Raw genomic sequence first — 18769 nt, 5'->3', positions numbered from 1 at the left:
ACTGTTGGCGGTTTTCATTTAAATCATTTTTGTTTGTATTTTTTTAACCGGCCTCTATCCAAAATGTATGTTTATATACCGGCAAGCTATTGAATATAATTTATTAACAAAAATTGCTGCATTTTTTGTTCCTTAACAAAATTTAGACAGAAATGGTTTAATCAGAGTTAAAATCAATAGAACCTTCCATGATCTGTCAAATTCCACACCTCCAAATCACTTTTTTGTTCTAATCTGCGTTGAATTTATTATTCCGTTTTAAAAATCGCTTAAACATCATTTTATATGTTTTATAACAATGCCTACCCTTCATATTAAGGATGTTTGAAAGAAATTTCTGCCGTTCCCACTTAAGATAACATCTCAGCGGTGTGGCGCACCACCGACCGACCACTTGAAAAAAAGACGTGCATGTGCCGTTTGCTTATGCAAAGTAATTACTTTCCTTTATAATGTTCTAAGTGTTTCGATGTGCCATGGTTATTTGTTTGTTCATTTCAGTTCACCCAACTGGTAAGCATGCTCATACTAGCTTTTTTTGGTAGTACAAGCCTAACAACCACCCTCAGAGTAGTATTTAAGAGGGTATTTTTAGTTATTGCCTATTAAACATTACCTAACTTCTTATTTGAGGAATACGAACTTATTGAGAAAAATGTTTTTGAAAAAACCAATAACCCTTTGTCACATTACCGGTCCATTGAAAAGATATTACTTTCATTTTTAGCACGTCTGATACTATAGATTATACTAGGTTTGCAGAAGTAGAAATATTTAGGGCAAACATAATATCTTAAGAAATATCTATAAGACAAGACAATCGAGGATTTGAAGCAATGATATGCGATTATAATTGAATCTAATTTTCGCATGTGCACGGGCACTCGTTAAAATAACTCAGCGTGCTACGTTTTCCACGATGTCTACCTTTTTCCTCATTCGAGTAAGACAAAGAGATGTGCTAACATTTTATTGGTGATGCGATCATAATGTACCTATTGATTGCAATGAGTCATGGAAAGAACGATAGGAGAAGAATTTTCTTTGAAATTTTTATTTGATAATTTTATGAAAAAACAGTCTTGTGTCCCGTACGAGCTAAGGATTAACCGCATTACAAAAGATAACCCTTTACTAGGCTAATTGATACTTGATACAAACAGCAGCGGGGGAAAACCTTACATTTGACATTACCAATACATTTTTACCATGGGATCGATCAACCAAAAACAACACCCTATAATATATGTATTACAAACAATATATGGATAATTTGCGCATTAGGATCAGCGTTAGAAACGAGCATAGAGATGCTCATCTGAACTAAACTTGAAAATCCTGGTGCAAGGCTAACTTTGGTACACCTCCTGAAATTCTGTATTTTATTTTTATAGCAACCCTCTTTAACGGATGGTATTTTTATTTTAGCATCAGAGACTGGTTGTTACTTTACCATTCCTCCATTTTTTTGATGCGAATTACAATTTTGGCAATTTATTATCAAACCGATTTGTTTGATTCTATAAGGCGTTTTTTTCTTGCCTTTTAAGTTTTTTTTCAGAAAGAGATGTTTTCACGTTTTTATAATAAAAGTTTATTTTGTTTCTTAGAAAATGTAAAAATATAAGAGAAATAAAAACGAAGCTTTTGGGGCCAGAAATTAAGGAAATGAAGTAGGATGATATGTTGATACAGCAGGAAGATGTCACTTGCCAAAAACGAAACAATGGCTCTCCAAGTATTTCGCCGATATTTTGTTTCACACATAAATGTCGTACAAAGATCTTTTAACCATAATATTATAAAATTAAGACACTTATCTTAAAACTTTCTGTCTCGTTTAAAATTAACTGCGTGCGTTATCTGTGGACTACCCCTTAATATTATAAACATAATGAATACTTAAACTACTTTTTGTTCACACAACGAGTGCTTGACAACTTCTGGTTCCATCTTTTTAATATGTAGTTTGACAGTAATATGATGAGAAATACTCATAGTTCGCCCTAGGTCTGTAATACAACATTTTTAAAGAGTCATCATCATTATTGATGTAAATCGACCTTCTCCCACGATATGTATGCCATTTATAGCTTAACCTGACGTGCTTAGAATTAAAGAAAAAAAGTCACACCAACTACCCTAGCCGTTGTTACACGGCACGTCAGTAATTCAGTAAGCGCATCCTTTTGTGAATGTGCCTTCTTTACTCGTGACCCTAATGAATCACATTGTTATTTAATGACTATTTACCACCGGTGGCGCTTGACACTATTTATGTTTATGTTATGTTCGTATGATCTGGACAAACGCATCAGCTCACCTGAAATTAAACTGTCACATAAAAATAATTTCAAGACCGATCAAGACACGTGCCAATATAATAACTCAGGTGATGCATGCACCAATAATCTATCAACCCCCTTAAAAAAAAAACTCTGTTTATTTTAAGAATGAACAAGCTCATAGTCAGAACTTAAAAACCCTTCAATTTACAATAAAAGTTTATGAGTGAATTACCTAGTCCATTCATACGAAGTATAAAAAAAAGGACTTAAAGACATAATTTGTTTTATTGTCCACAATTTACAAAGGATCGCTTGCCTACAATTATTTTTTTTAGGCTCTGTTATTTTATTCTTAAACTTAAAACTACTTAGCTAACAATTTAAATTAATTGTAATTACAATAATCTGAACAAATTTGTAAACATTACGTACATATGTACTCGTGCATGACTGTATGACAAATATGTTTTTACATGACATTAGGAATTTGGTTGCATATTATTTTTAGAGTATTATAATGTAAATTTTAAACAATTATTTATTTTAAGTAAAGGCAGAAGCTAGAAGTCAGCCTAAAAACTGTCTATAAGTGATCGTATTTTTATATCATTTGCTTCGTGGTAGTCGGCGCGGTTTTTATCATTTGGGCGAGTATTATAGTTTTTCATTTGGGACTAGTTGATAGAGCATCGAACCGCATAACTGCTGTAGCTATAATTCACGTATTTATTAAAAAAGTATTATTTTTGACAAATGTCACCACTAGTCAATTTTACCATATGTTTCAATATTCAAAAATAAAATCACAACATTTTCTAGATACATGCTTTCACTAAAGAGTTTCGATAACAGCTGTAAATTGAAAGAATTTTGTTCAATTTGCTGTCTAACTAAAATGTGTTTTAGTTATTATTCAAATATAACTTCTTTCCATGTTTTGGATATTCAAGGGCTCTGTTATAAAATATTAATATTTAAAATGAATGTGTAGAATATTCATGTGTTCTTTATGCATACTAGACTAGATGTGAAGTATTTTAATACACATATCAGCGTTAAAATATTTAATAAAAATGTATAATAATAATGTCCATCCCTGACAATTTTGTCCGCAGACAGGAATGATTTAGAGTTGTAGGTCACCAGGCCCTCTCAAAGTATTGTTGCGCCACCTTATTTGTTTATATTTATTTAATGTTATATTTATATATTGTAAGAGACATCGCATCTCTTACAATTAGACTTTATCTTTCTAATACAAATAACATATCAAGGCAACGCTGATTTACGATATTGTGTTCAGCTTAAACAATTACCTATTCTTATATTTCGTTCGTAGCATAAACTATTTTATGTTTAAAACTTTCACTCAATGATAGATCGAATAATATTCAAACTGTTTTCATGTACCTACAGAACTTAAAATTCATTGATTCTTTGTTTTATGAAAGCTTTCTTTTCGAATTATGTTCATATTCTTAAGTACAGCCGGAATAAATATATAAGTCAAACAAATCAGTTATGCTTTTTTAATGTTTTTGTTTTTGCTAAAATATTTAAATTGCACGTTCAATTTTTTTTGGTTGTTATAATTTTGCATGCTGTTATTTGTATTAAATTAAACATTACATTGTGTATCGTCTAAAGTTAATATGTATGTATAGATCGGAAAATGAAAATATGTTTTCCAAAAATCATTTTTGAATTCAAATACTATTTATTTTTATTTTTGTCTCTCTTTCTTTATCACCGTATCGTGTATCTATCTGCATCTCTCTATATCTCCCTCACCCTCTATCTTTCTGTAAATTCAAACTTCAGCCTTAAGTATAATTAAAATTAGATTGTTACTAATAGGGTGTTTTCATAAACTTCTAAAATCTGCGTTGTGCTGTTGCATTGATGATCATAGGTATAGTTTTAAGTAGTCGTTGAATGTTTATAAACTTCAGATAAAACATAAATCAGAACTCAGTGGGGCAATCGCAGTAGTTTTTTCTACTGATGTCCAAGACAGCATGAATCAACTTTCTTAATTTCGATGAGTTATGACCTGCAAATGTTTCTCTTTTTCCAAAAATTTCAATCTTTTTCCATGAAAATTATTTATTCAGTTAAAGATTAATTTTAGAAACAAAACAGAAAATTTGTAAATCAAAACTTTTGCAGTGAAAAAAATATGGATGCACTTTCTGCCTAACGCTGATTTAATTTATGATGTTTTGAACATATGTACATATCTGCTGTAATCCATCTGCGAAAATGTCTCAACACATGTCGAAGCTATCTAAGTAAGGCACACAATTATGGAAACACCCGTGTTCAGCGTTTTTTTATTAGCTTTCTTGTTCATGGACACTCAAGACCCAAAATTGTCCTATCTCCTTAATTGACGCTTAGCCCCACGAGTGGTAAATAATATTTTGAACTAAAGAACTTATAACTTAAAATACCATATTTGCAGTCACGCACGTCTGTAATTACACCAAATTGAACCATTCCCACGTTGACCACTCGAATTGCATAAATTTAATATTTAAACTCGTGTGCATCATGAAATTTCATTTAAAATTATGCAATTATTTCCAGTAGGTATGGACTTGCAGTATTACCGCTTACCCACAGCAGGAATTATGCATGTCTCGTGACAAATATCTGATGCACGTGATTTTGTAATGATGAAAAAATCATTACCATCCATCATACCACAATGCTATACATTTATCATCATTGAGGAAAACTATACGCTCATGTTATATACCCATACCCTTTATATGAAAAAATATATGGATGTACATATATACCAACCATTTTTGACAACACTTGATAATAATACCTTAGCTACCATTCAGAAGTTCAAATTTTTTCACCAAAAACAAAACAGAAGATATGCTTTCAAGATGATACATGTAATATCTACACCCGCACGTGCCCGCACATATTTATAAGCGCTTTTTCAGAGTAAAAGTTTTAAATTTGGAACATGTTTGTCTGATAATTATTATCAATAACATAATAGTGTAGTAATCAACGGGACAAAACCAATTGTTTCCTCACTTTTTAAAGAGTTCCGTACGATTGTATACATATACATATGTATGTACAATATCTATACCTATACGTAGTATCAAAACAAAACAGAACTATGAATCGACCACACGTCTTGCAGATGAAACACTTGCCGACATCACTTCTCCCACTTGAAGACGTACTTACCTTCGTCTATGGTCTATAACATGGAATAACCTATGCAGCATCGCTAAAGTAAACGAACTTTTACCTGCCCGCGTATATGCATGCACAGGTACATATAGTATGTAGTTCATCATAAAAACATTTCACGCAGCCCTGACAATCACTTTACAGGAAGCTACTACAATAAAATTACAAATGGACAGCAATTAATTTAAAGAAACCTGAGAAATCAACACTGAATACAGCTACTGAAAATAAAAATGATGAGTTATTTTGCCTTGGGATGCTGAGAGCTTCTCTGACAGGACATTGCTCATACAATCAAAGTGTCAATACGTTACGGTGAGACACGATGGCGATCCAAGAGGGCATTAATCTTGTCTTAAACATTGCAGGAGCGGTATGATAAAGTCATCAAAGATACCTATACCATACGTTATCCATACTTCACTGACAGTCACTTTATTAGCACCTTTTGGGCACTTAATAGCTGTCATTCATTAAAAAAACAATAAATAATATAATTCCATGGTGATGGACTCAAGACGGGCTGGACATTTTACGACTGATGTAAAACTGAAAGCAGTGTCCGTTTGTACACAAAACGTCAAAACCAATGAAAATTAATACAAATGAATCTTGTACCTTGCGTTTCTTGGTAGTGACAATACTAGTGACTATACCGTCGCGACGCGACGCGACACGACAAGACGACGACGTGGTGGCTACGCGGTGGCGGTACGTCTAATAAAATTCGAAAAGTTTTTATCTCATAAGCCACACAACACTATACTAATATGTTAGCTCTTAATACAATGAATCAGTAGCAATTCAGTCATGACAAGAATTTTCAAGACAAATTTTAAAGCAATGTCATCACTTGATTGAGTCATAAAGAAATAGAATTATGCTTCTCAAACAATTTGAATTTCAAATACGTGCGAATAATATATTCATATTCATATAGATAATATTAAAAATTAGGTTTGTTCAGAAACATGCAAAAAGCGAGTTTTTCCCATTTTTTCACACTTTGATGTTTATTTTGAACCCTGATGTTCCATGATAAATCGTAATCAATATTTATTACAAGATTGTCAGCTCAGCAGTTAAAACGTGGATAACCTGCAACTAAGCGTCACTGTATACAATTCTATGATCAGGGACATTTGTCAACTTACCTGAAGCACCATCAAATACAGAAACCTTAATTATGATTGAATTTTAAAAAGGAATACATTTTTCTTCTGAGTTCCGGAAGTCAAGTACACAAGGTTATTCCTTTGTCGGTTTCAAAAGTAAACGTAAATAAAGCACATATAAATACTTTTTCTTTTTTAAAAATAAAGTTTGAATATCATATGTTTGAAACACTACATAATTTAAAACGTTTGAAGTAGTTTTCGACCACTTTTTGATCATAATATTAGGAGGTATCTCAGCCATAATATGAAGAATGTTGGTTTTTGAATGCTCAAGAGTTAAAGATTTATCTGAATAAGCATGGTCTTTTGCGTAGCCTCACAACAATAGTGCAGTGGTGTCAAATCGCATGATCTTGATGGCCACATTAACTAACTCCACGGCACTTGTGCATGGCATGTGGCACCGTTGAAACCACATATTTTCCAAGTCGTGTTCTTAAATAGCAGGCAAACAAAAGTCGGTTATCATATAACCATAAAGCTCCGAGCTCCGTGACAGTCGTTTTCGAAGAAGTAAGATTCAATCACACCTCCCGAAGAAAAAGCGCAACAAAGAGTGACTTTTTGTAGATGCAATGTCCTCTCTTCAATTACTTGAGAATTATCAAAACCTTGCTTACTAAAATACCCACCGAGTGAGAAATGTGCTTCGTGAAGAAAATTTTGTTCGAAAAATCGCCGTCCACCGCCTGTGCCGGCTGTTCAAGCATGGCGCGGCGGCGCGGCGCGCGCGGCGTATCTACGACGTTGTGAATGGTCAGCTGGCTTAAGTTGTTGTGTGAGCTGGATTTATACGGATTCATTTATTAGTGAATTTAGGTGAACGTTCCAAATGATCAACTTTTCTCATTTCTATAAATCTTAACGAAAAAAAAACAAAGTGCGGTCTTAACTTTATAAGGTTCTTTTTTATTCAAATTTTAACTGTATTTGTCCGTTCCTATAGTAATAAGGGAAGTCTTCACTTCACACTTTCTTTTTTTGTCTTTAAAAAATATGGACAAACAAATAAAGAGCAAAGCTAAGACATTATAACAGGCATAAGTTCCGTTCCAATAGCAAAAATACAAAAATAAGCTATTGGCAAAATAACAGAAATGGAAATGGTGCAAAGAAATATGAGATGAAAATTAAGTGCCGATATGCACAGGAAGTAAAACAGCTAACCTTAAACGTGAAACGACTTATAAGTCTAATTGATAATCATGAAACATTAAACTGAAAAGAAAGTTAATATGGTCGATACTGAGTAAGGAAAAATCTATAGTCGTCAAATTTGAGCTATCTTAAAAATCGTTCACTCCATTTTTAAAGAAAATAACTTGTTTTGTTAAATAATATATTTGATACAACGATATAAAAACTTTATTTTTATTGAGATAAAAACAACTTACATACTCGTATGTATATACTGTCCCACTTAAGTGCTAGAACAACGATGTAATTATATAAGTGAAGAAATAACCAACATTATGAATATTCTTGACACTTTTTAAAATTAAATATGAGTTTGTTTTTTTTTTTGCTGTGAGGGTAGTTCAGAGGCCTGCCAATCATTCACCTCATTTCAATGCTCCGCACGTCCTCGCTGTTCTGCTGTTTCAAAATATTGTCCTCAACAATTTATCCAGTGACTTGCATCATTTTTAATATTACCGTACAATATCGGAAATTTGTTTCACTTAATGTCAAAACTGAAGTGGTTACAGATCGCTAAGTAGGGAACCAAATTATAGTACCAGTTCTGAATTGGGTCGTCGTGACAGCTGAAGAACGAACCACAAGTCAAAATTAACGTTTTGAATGAGCCATTCATTCCTCCCTTGTTTTATACAATAAAAAACAATATTTTCAGTTGAAATGCGGAGTGACACTTATAAAAGCTGTATAACCGATATGATTCGTTATCTGTCAGAGGTAAAAAAGTAATCAATATTTGTTGAGTGGTAATAATGTTTGTATGTATCAGAGGAACGGTAGCGACCTACCTTAAATAGCATTTGAGGACCGTAGCGACACCAGATCTATTTGTATTCCCAACATTATCGGCTAACAATTTGTCTACAGTTAGTAGTCGCTGTCGAAAACAAATGAAATCAATGTTGAACAAGTTAAAACTATTTGGATCTCTGATAAGAGCTTAATTTAATTACCTTATCGATCACGATATGCCGTTTATGCCAGATGGTCGTCTTGTTGGTTGATTTATAATTTATCTGCTTATCTGTAAGTAATATAAGTGGACTGAATTAGGGAAATGGCAATTTCGTCTTATTGTTTGTTTGGATTTTCGAATCATTAAATATATTAGGGTGTTTTATTTCTTAATGACAAATAAATACAAATTTATTTCTAACTTAAAAATGTCTTTAGTTAAATTTTTTCAAAGCTATTTGGGTGCTTAATTGTATTTTTTTGGACAAAATATGAAAAATAATATAAAATAAATAAAATAAGTGTGACAAATTTGGAAATATGTGTATTTCAACCATTAATATTAAAGCAAGTATACCTACTACAAGTGATTTTCTGTAAAAATAAATATATTTTAAATTAACTTTTATAAATTTTCAAAACTCTGAAATGAAAGTTCTATACTCATGCATATGTACTATGTAGTTATATAATGCAAAATTGACTATTCTGTATGTCAAAAACTAAATCCTAACTTCAAAATCTAGACTTGTTGGTCTATGAAAACTGATCCTTACAAGATATTATTTGTTGTGCTTGTTTATTAAAAAACAAACTACACTAACTTTTTCAATACAGTTAGTAGTTTCTTTTTAAGTCCGCTAAAATACAATACGAAGTATAAGTGCTTCACTTATTAAATTTTTGACATCAGTCTTGTGAAAATAGTCAGCTCATTGTTTAAAAAATTAAAAAGTATGTGCTTCGCAAAACGCACATACAGTTATATAAGTTGTGTAAAATTTTTTAATTTCTTAAAAGCGGCAAATAAGTTATCACATCGATTACGGAATTAGATAACTAGGCTACGCTGTGACTTAAAAGTGTCACCACTACGACTTCATCCACTACTCATTTTCCGTATTTTGTAGTTGGTATCTATGATTAGTTTTGAACCTCAAATTGAATGTCCTTAGGTTGTAAATCTTAAGAAACTCCATAAAATGTTTATCAACTAAAAGTTTTAAGTTAGAGTTTCATCTGGGAATTTGTAGCTGTTCAGGAGAAATTTTAATCATGACCTGCAGCAGCCAAATAATTTTCATAACTTTGCTTGTCATCGGTATTTTGAATTATTGACAATAAGAATTAGATCGTGAGTGCAACCAACAAATTCCTTACTTTTGTTCTCTTCCTTCTCAAAACATGTCTTGTTTCATAGAGGTTAGATCAACATGTTTACAAATATTTTAATTGTAGTTTTGCTTTAATTGAGTACTTGTGAACTTCATTTCTTTATTTCATAATTGATGAACTATATTAACTAAAGAACCTTGAAAATGAAAACAATCATTTTCAAGGTCAGTATTATCAATCCTTCATTTAAATTTTGTTTACAATTTTATGACAGAAAAGTAATGCCTAAATATAGTAAAAACTTTTTTTAAATTTATTTTATCAGTGAAAAACTATATAATTAATGCATTTATAGCACAATTAATCTACACGCTCGATCCATATAATAGTATTGCTTGAAAAAGTTTGTTGTGGTTGGGAAGCAATAACCTTCGGTTAATAAACGGTAAAAAAGGTAAAAAACAATCCCTTGTTTTCCAGGTATTTGAAAATGTTCTTTTTTTATTCAATAGAATTATGTAGTACACTAAAAAGTGAAATGCTTATTTATAAGACGTTTCTCTGCCCTCAAGCAATGAAGGTATAATATCTTTAAAAAAAAACCTGTATGAAAACGATTATTCTTAAGTACACATTATTAGTAGGTACCTATACAATTCCTTATACGTAGATACTTTTGAAATGTTGAGTTGTTAATTCGATAAAACGAACCAGCAATTAGCACTCTCATGTCACATTTTGTGGCAAAAATGTATCCATGTTGAAACCTAACTGAACATAATAAGAATCCAGCCGATTTAAGACGACACCATCATGTTTTCTTTCGTATTGCGGAGAACGGTCAGCTTAGATAGGTCGGTATATGACTCTGGGCTGGTGTGGATATTCCCTTATCATTTATAACAATAATAATCAATTCCTTCACTCCACAATAATAGTTCATTGAATTGGCACGACTAAGCTAAAGAGTCACGAATTCGATAATAATTTGTTGTTGTTGATTTCTAAAGTGCTGTATAGTGTATCTCTATATACATACACAAACACAGCACATCATATAAAATATATAACACACGCATACATGTATACATATGTATATGATATATGTACAAAACTTGAAGTAGGTTGGTATGAAGGTAAGTATATACTTTTACTGTTGGTTTTTAAGTTATATTACAAGACGATGTAAATTAGTTAGTGTTTGTTTAAGGATAACAACCAAGAATAATAAGGTCTTTTTTATACGAGTTATTCACGGGTATAGATAGGTACCTGGCCTGAGTGCTGAGTGTCAATTATATTATTAAATCTTATCTTAAACAAATAATGACTTTTTATCGTGTCTGTGAAGATAACACATCTTGAAGTTTCGAAACGAGACCGTATGAGATATCCGCAGCACTGATAATTTGATGATTCATAAATCATAACCATGCCTAAGGTTATTTACATAAGCGAAACGATTCAAAGAAAAAAGGCCTGGTCCTAGGTAACTTCCTACTTAAAATGATAAATATTGTTAGCATAGGTATAGGTGCATAGATTCATATTGTAACGTTTACTGTTGTATAATAAACAAGTTATCTATTGCTAAAAAAACTGGATAGGAATTTAGGTAAAAAGGAATATTCTATAACTTCCTCCTTTTGAGAGGCCGTCATATCCATGTCTATTATTTTTCCTCTCTAACACTTGCCGTCCTTAAAAAAATTAAACAACTGAACGAACTCATTTCTCAATTCTTTAGATTCCAATGTTCCAATGTTAATGAGAAACAAGATGACATTTTTTTTGTTTAAATTTACTTTTGGGGCTTGCACGTTAAATTTATTATTCAAATTTAATTGAATGTTTCTACAAGACGTTACGACATTTCCCATGATCACAGGACAACTGATGCCTTCTGGTTGTGGGTGGTGGATTTTTCGTCCATTTTTTTATTTTCGCTGCCGAAAATAATGTCGGTGGTATTGATTATTGTATAGTTGCGTTTGTATTGATTGTTGTATAGTTGCATTTTAGACGGTTATTGTTGTTATTTGAAATGCTCTGTGTTATTGTGGTGATAGGGATTGTTTATGTTAATTTATATGAGCTTCTGAAAATGCAAAGCTTAGCCTATCAGTATAATATTGATTACATTTGATGCATGCGATTGAATTAATATGAGCTTTTATTTCAATAAATTTTCCAATACTTGTTTAATTTTGTGAAATGGTCCTCACTTAATCTAAATGTTCACACATTTTGGACTCATTATTACCTGTTCCATTGTTCTAAATAGCTTAAATATGCTCATGTTAAGAAATTTAATGGATTTATAAGGTCCTCCATCCTACGAAAAGTATCTTTCGAAATAGAGAAATTAATCTCTACCCAAATTGGCCCAAATACTATACAATCGTCTAAATGCACATGGTTTACAATACAATTTTACACCACAAACACACTATTCCCTCAAAGTGGCGAGACAAAACCATAAACTCTTTTATCTAGTCTAGAAAAACAGTGCCTAATTAATTATTGCAGAACCAAATGAAAAAATAAACAAAATTAATTTTACCACACAACTTAAAAACAATATACTACAGTCCAGATTCCAAAACATTTTGGTGAAATACTAGACCGCATAAGACAAAAGGGACCATAAAAGGAAGTTTATCCAAACAAAAAATACTTTCTCGTTATTATATGAGGATCGTACAGGCATGTTAAGTAAATATAGACTGTGTGCCAGGCCAGTGCTTGCATCCGTTTTTACCGTCCAATAAACAGTCGCCGCCGCCGCCACTACCGCTGCCGCCACGGTAGATGGCTAAGAGGGTGTGTATTGTACAGGATGTGAAATATTGAGGACTTTGTTTCATTTTCTTCCTACATTTTATCCTGCTTCTTTAGGAAAGTAACCGCGTTTTGTATTTTTTCTTTGTGGAATATTTACTAAGGTGTATACAACTAAATCGTTACTCACCAGTGTCTCAATTTTTAATGAAATTAGGTTTTCGAATGACATTTTTATTTAAAAGCCTACATAAGAAGCTACCTATAGGTACCTCCCTAATACAAAAATATTTAGATGCTGAGAAAAAGTGTGCTGGACTTTTCGTAGACATAACCAAAGCTTTGACTTTGAAATGGTAAACCATACCCTTTCGTGGATTCATCTGGAAATGGCGAGAGACTTATCTAAAAATTAGATTACACAATGTAAAAGTTGGGTGCAGCATAAGTTCCTCTGAAAATATTTTTTTGGAGTCCCACAGGACTCAATTTTATTTTTGGTTCTATTAATTCCTCTTTTCACTTTCTTTCCGAGGTAAAGTCAGAGCCTGTGCCTTGGACCTTGGAATTGCACACTGTATATTAATAGTCCTTTTTATCTAATTTCAGATATTAACCTGATGTTCACTCGGTAAGATTTTGGTTTGAATTGAAAAAGTTGAAGACTTTAAATAGCTCGGCATCTACAATAATCAAAACCTTAACTAGGACAAACACATTGCTATTTTAAGAAACTATCTTCTCTCATCCACCCGTTGTTTCTATACCACATGAGTTGCAATATGGAATACCCTGTTGGGGTGGTGCATATGTCAACAAACTACAACAACTCACCGTTATTCAAAAATCAGCTATACGTAACTTTTGTAAAACCCATCGTTTAACACCATCAATAGAATTTTTTAGGTCTTTAAAAATTCTTCCCGTTAGACATTTATATTTGTTTTAAGTCTTAAAAGTGTTCTTCAAAAGCGCTGAATATTTGAATAGTGCGATTTCCGACATACGAAGTCTTAGAAGTAATTCTACTTTTATAGTAAATATCCCATATTTTCGAACGACAAGCTAAATACGCTTCCTAAGTTCGTAAAATAAGAAATGTTGGCGCGTTTTTTTAAGAAATAAAGGTATGGCTTCCTGCCGTAGACCACATTTGTCATAGTTTATAGCTATTTATTTTGCTGATGTGATATGAAATGTTTCCTCATATAGGGACTTGACAACTTTGAAAATCATTGTCAAATGTCAATTAATTTAGTAAACTCAAAAATTTCATCATGGTTAAGTACACGAACGAGCAATGTCTTCAAATTATACATATATTTTATCGGAATTCAGACCCAACTTTATAAGATTGTGCTTTTGGCTCAATGAATGCATCAATTAGTTAAATATGAGCTTGTTCGGTTGCAGTTCCAAATTTGTTTCATGAATGGTCACTTTATCAAAAGAAATAATTTTGTTTTCCTCTTTGCACGACAAGTTACTCTGAATGGCCAAGGTTATCTCACCATGACAACATTTTATTTTTGAAGCCAATTGGGAGATATGGAGCTGGACGATATCGATATATGACGAACAGCCCACCTAACAATTGATTTATTGAAGAGTACGTTTAATGGTAGTATTGTTATTTTAAGAAATTGGCTATAAGTCGAACCTTCGTGCGATTTTACTCCTCTATATTAACTTTTTTTCGGCTACTTTTAATCATCGGTTTATGCTAACAAGCCGACTAATTTGAAAGAACTCAAAGCCAAAGTGGAATGCGAAATAGTGGCCTATACTGTCGTATCGGCCGTTATTTGTGGCTGAGTCATGGACAATTTTGTCCAATAAATCAATCGCTCCAAACGTTCCCGCGGTGGTCATATGAACGCATTCCATTCATACATTTTATACATTTCATATATAAAACTTCAAGTTTAAAGTCCTGTAAAGTTTGAAATAAATCAGTTTGGGCTTTATTATGAAAAAATTTAAAGTCTTTATTGGAATGTTTACTTTACAAGTTACGTAAACGACACAGATACTTTTTTTTTATTATTATTTACCAATTACCACCAAAATAGCATTAGCATCATGTTCATATGATAAAATATATGGACAAACAATTTCTAAAACGAATGACAGAGAACCTTTAGCTCGTTAAAGACATCTATGATAGGTAAATAAAGGCAGGTATAAACACTATATAAATATACAACAGCTTCAAAAAATACAGCTCATATCCTCTATACGTTTATGAATTTCATGTTTTTTAGTACTCTGTGCACCTGCGTAATGTAGTTATAGTATACCTATGAACCGGACGTTATGGCCACTTGGCCACCCAAGGCGCTCAAGTTTAGTCTTCGGGAAAGTAGAAAGATTCTCTAGGTTTTTTCTTCTCTTTTGAGTGTCATTGAACATCCAAAACGGGTTGGTTCACTAAACCATCATTTCAGCCATCGCATCGTCGCGATCTTACTAAATTATTATTCTTTAAATTTTACTGAACAAAACACAACCACTGATGTTAACAGACATTGGTCTTCCATCAACAAGTGCGTTTACCTTCTCAAAATCAAGAGTCAAGTTCAAGGACCGTCTGATATAAGCGCCACATCTTTCCAAGTCATCAGGAAGACAGTACCAAGTGTGAATCATCAGAAGTAGCCCAATCCGAATTTTGTTTATCATCCACAACATATTTCATGGTCTTTGAAACTGTATTTGTCTTATAAGATTGATGATATAACTCCATGAAAATCGAATCTTTTCGATCCTCTTTAAGACTTAGATTTTGGACTATCTACATCAGCAAGCCTATTGAATCAGACATTAAGAGCATTTAAGTTGTTCATTTTCATCGGTTATTGGCGCTGAGCTAAAGAGAATAAAAAAATACTGTTTTGTTATAAGTTCCTAAAACACATAGATACATGTAGCTAAAATTTGGATCTCTTGTCACTTCAATTGGTTATAAGTGCCAATTATTTGTTAAAAGAGTGCCAGGGATTAACAAAATTTGAAATAAAATGTATGTACAAATAAATAAAAAATTGTTAACATGTCGATACAGTGTATGTTCTTACTTTATAAAAAATAATTAAAGAAGTTCGCCAAACATTACATACGTTAATTAAAAAATACCTACCCCATATGAGCAGAAGGGAACAGAGGAACACCGACTTCTCAGAAGGAAACAGAGAGAGAGAGCAGCAATGAAGTTCAAAAGTTTTATGAGCAGGTGAAACGAACTTCACAAGTATATATAAACCTCGAACCGAAGGCTGCAAAGACGAAAGTAGAATCGTCGAAGTGGAACCGCAGTCAATGCTGAGGATATGGAAGGACCACTTTTGCAGGCTGTATAACGGCGATGACGAACCGGATTACGCTGTCAGCCCGGATGATCCATTCAACTTAGAGGACGAAAGCACTTAGACGAAGTAAAGATTGCCATATCTACGCTGAAGTCTAACGAAACCGCTGAACCAGGTAGTTTGAATGCCGAGTTCTTCAAAGCAACTGGAGTTAATTTGGTTATGAGCATGCACGCAACTTATTTGTAAGATATGGTCGGAAGAAAGCATGTCCGACGAAAAACAACCCACTACAGAGGCATCATTCTACTTTACATCGCTTACAAGGCCCGTCAAAAATTTGATTAGTCCTTATCAGTATAGTTTTAGACCAAAAAAATCCACAGTCGATCAAATTGTCCATTACGGCAGATCCTGGAAAACACCCAAGAACATCAAATCAACACCTACAAGCCTTCAGGGCCGCATATGACAGCATCTCAAGTCCGTCCAAGTGTGACTTTTGTGAGTATTAAGGCAGAGGCGGCAAATATTGGGTTGAATGGTTAATGAGTGCAAAAAAAGTACATGCTGTCATCAAAAAAGGACCTGCAATACCAATACCGATCAACACCAACGTCTTGGTCAGACATAACTTTGAGGTAGTTAACGACTTTGTCTTTGTCTACCTAACACAGAAAACAACACCATATCAGCGCTGAAATGAGAAAACGAATTACTCTTGCTAACCGCTATTTTTGTTTGGTCTAAGAAAGCAATTGTGGGCTAAGAAAGTAATTGAGTAGCAAAGGTTGTAAACAGGAAGTAAAGATATTCGAAAATAAGGTTTTTTTTTAAAAAAGCTATAGGAAAGTTAAAAAAAAAACACATACACACAATTTAAAAACTTCATGAAATCTTTATTTGAATCGATAGTACGGTCCATATAATTTAATGTTTGAAGATTATTTTATTCAAATGTTGATTTTGACTGCGCCTCAAATGGTGCATCCACTTAGTCCAATATTTCCAACATTTCGGCCGGTATCTCACGAATAAATTTGTAATGTTGTCTTGCAATGCGTCAAATGAAGCGGGTTTGTCTGTATACCTATAGACATGAGCTTTAACATAGCCCCACAAAAAATAGTCTAAAGGCGTTAAATCGCATGAAATAAAATATTCGAACTCGCTTCTCAATAAGTCCATTGTTGCGTGTGCTGTGGGGCATGTGGCACCGTCTTGTTGAAACCACATGCCATGCAAGTCAAGCTCTTGCATTTTGGGCAAAACAATAGTTGGATATCATCTCACGGTAGCGCTTACTATTCACAGTTACGTTACGATTCGCACCATCTTTGTAAAAATACGGTCCAATGATACCACCAGTCCATTAACCGCATCAAACTGTGACTTTTTCTCTATGTATTGGTAGCTCTTGCAATTCATCTATCTGATATACCGAATTCGACAATTCTGCTTATTTGCGTACCCATTGAGCTAAAAATGAGTGGGTCGATTAAACTGACCATAAAATGGAAGAAGCGCGCAATGAATTTTCTTAACAAAATTCGCATTTCGATAATAAAATTCAGTAATTTGCAAGCATTGTCCGTTTGTAAGACGACCAAACTGAAGATGTTTGACAGTGAAACAAAACACGAAACGTGCGTCAGCTGTTTAAACCAGTGTTGCCAAGAAGATAATAGCAACAGAATCACCCTTTATAACGGCGCAATTAACTGTATCATGTGTTTTGCAATTACCTACATAGTTACATTTTCGAACATCCTTCTTTTATGGAAATCACAGTATCAACTATATACCTTCTTTATAAAGGTTTGTAATTTTTTCTTATCAAAACTATTTAACAACAAATTATCTCCAACATTACTTAAGTTTCAAGCTTAAACTACATATAGGAACTTTTTTTTGTAGAAGTGCTTGATAGTGGTGTTTTTTATGTACTTTTCATTAAATTTCAAACATATCATACTTAAATGTCTAAATCACAAATCATAATAAATGTATAAATTTTAAGTTAATCCAGTTATATTTTGAGATTTCAACTAATGGATCGTATTGACTAAAAAAAGAATGCAACGAAATCCTTGAGGGACTGATAAAACAAGAATGTATTACTAAAGAGTATAACCTTTTACGCTTAATAAATTAAAAATAAAAACTGTCCAAAACGCGAAGCCAACCACACCGAGTAAAGCTAATAGTTTTTTTTTAATGAACGTTTAAGGGTTATTACTGTTTTTATTCAAGAATTAGTTACTGGAAATGGGTTAGAAAAGAAATATACATATTAAAAAGATACATATTACTTACAAACCTCCATGCATCAGTATATCCATTCACCTCGATATTATCATCTTTCATCATAATTCATTGAAGTCTCTTTTCAAGCTAAACAAATACAAATCTAAAGATGAAAGCAAAACAGAACCCAAACCGATGACGAAAGGCGCGGCGTAAAAGAATTGGGAAGTGGGTATGGAGCCAGGCTATCTGCCAAAGTCGGTGTTCACCGCTATTATCCTAAAGAGGTCTAGGTATACTTAGATAGGTACTCGAGAAAATACACACAAATTAAAATTTAAACTAACAGACAAATGTTCCACATCTTTCTTTCTGACCCCTTCCTCCAAAAGAGATACTATGGAACCATAACACCGACAGTCACCTAATACTAAAACCGTATGGAACACGGGCCAGCCACTAACCAACTACCAGC

The 18769-nt window shown here is 32.9% G+C and overlaps 1 protein-coding gene and 1 long non-coding RNA gene across 6 annotated transcripts in view; one reads left to right on the top strand and one right to left on the bottom strand.

Moving 5' to 3' along the window:
• LOC129942510 (dynein beta chain, ciliary) overlaps positions 1 to 6849 on the top strand; it is a 64053-nt gene extending 57204 nt beyond the window's left edge. The window contains exons 33-34 of one of the 2 annotated variants that reach the window (XR_008781049.1): positions 5355 to 5592; positions 5655 to 6849. The gene's annotated coding sequence lies outside the window, so the exon portion shown is untranslated. Of the gene's footprint in view, positions 1 to 5354 lie in introns of both variants that reach the window. The other variant, XM_056051492.1, reaches the window with a different exon arrangement.
• A 727-nt stretch (positions 6850 to 7576) lies between these two features.
• Positions 7577 to 18769, bottom strand: LOC129942512 (uncharacterized). Of its 4 annotated transcripts, none has more exons than XR_008781053.1 (5): positions 18642 to 18769; positions 18364 to 18583; positions 8842 to 8912; positions 8677 to 8765; positions 7577 to 8596 (listed from the first exon to the last, which is right to left on the bottom strand). It is a non-coding gene; the product is annotated as an uncharacterized LOC129942512 (long non-coding RNA). The 4 variants fall into 4 exon arrangements; XR_008781052.1 differs by having other exon boundaries at positions 18364 to 18573; positions 18642 to 18768; XR_008781050.1 differs by lacking the exons at positions 18364 to 18583; positions 18642 to 18769 and adding exons at positions 15296 to 15608; positions 15879 to 16019.

Source organism: Eupeodes corollae, chromosome 1 (assembly GCF_945859685.1).
Source record: "Eupeodes corollae chromosome 1, idEupCoro1.1, whole genome shotgun sequence".
Lineage (NCBI taxonomy): Eukaryota > Metazoa > Arthropoda > Insecta > Diptera > Syrphidae > Eupeodes > Eupeodes corollae.
The sequence above is the reverse complement of the archived record's forward strand: the minus strand, read 5'-3'. Positions and strand labels throughout refer to the sequence as shown.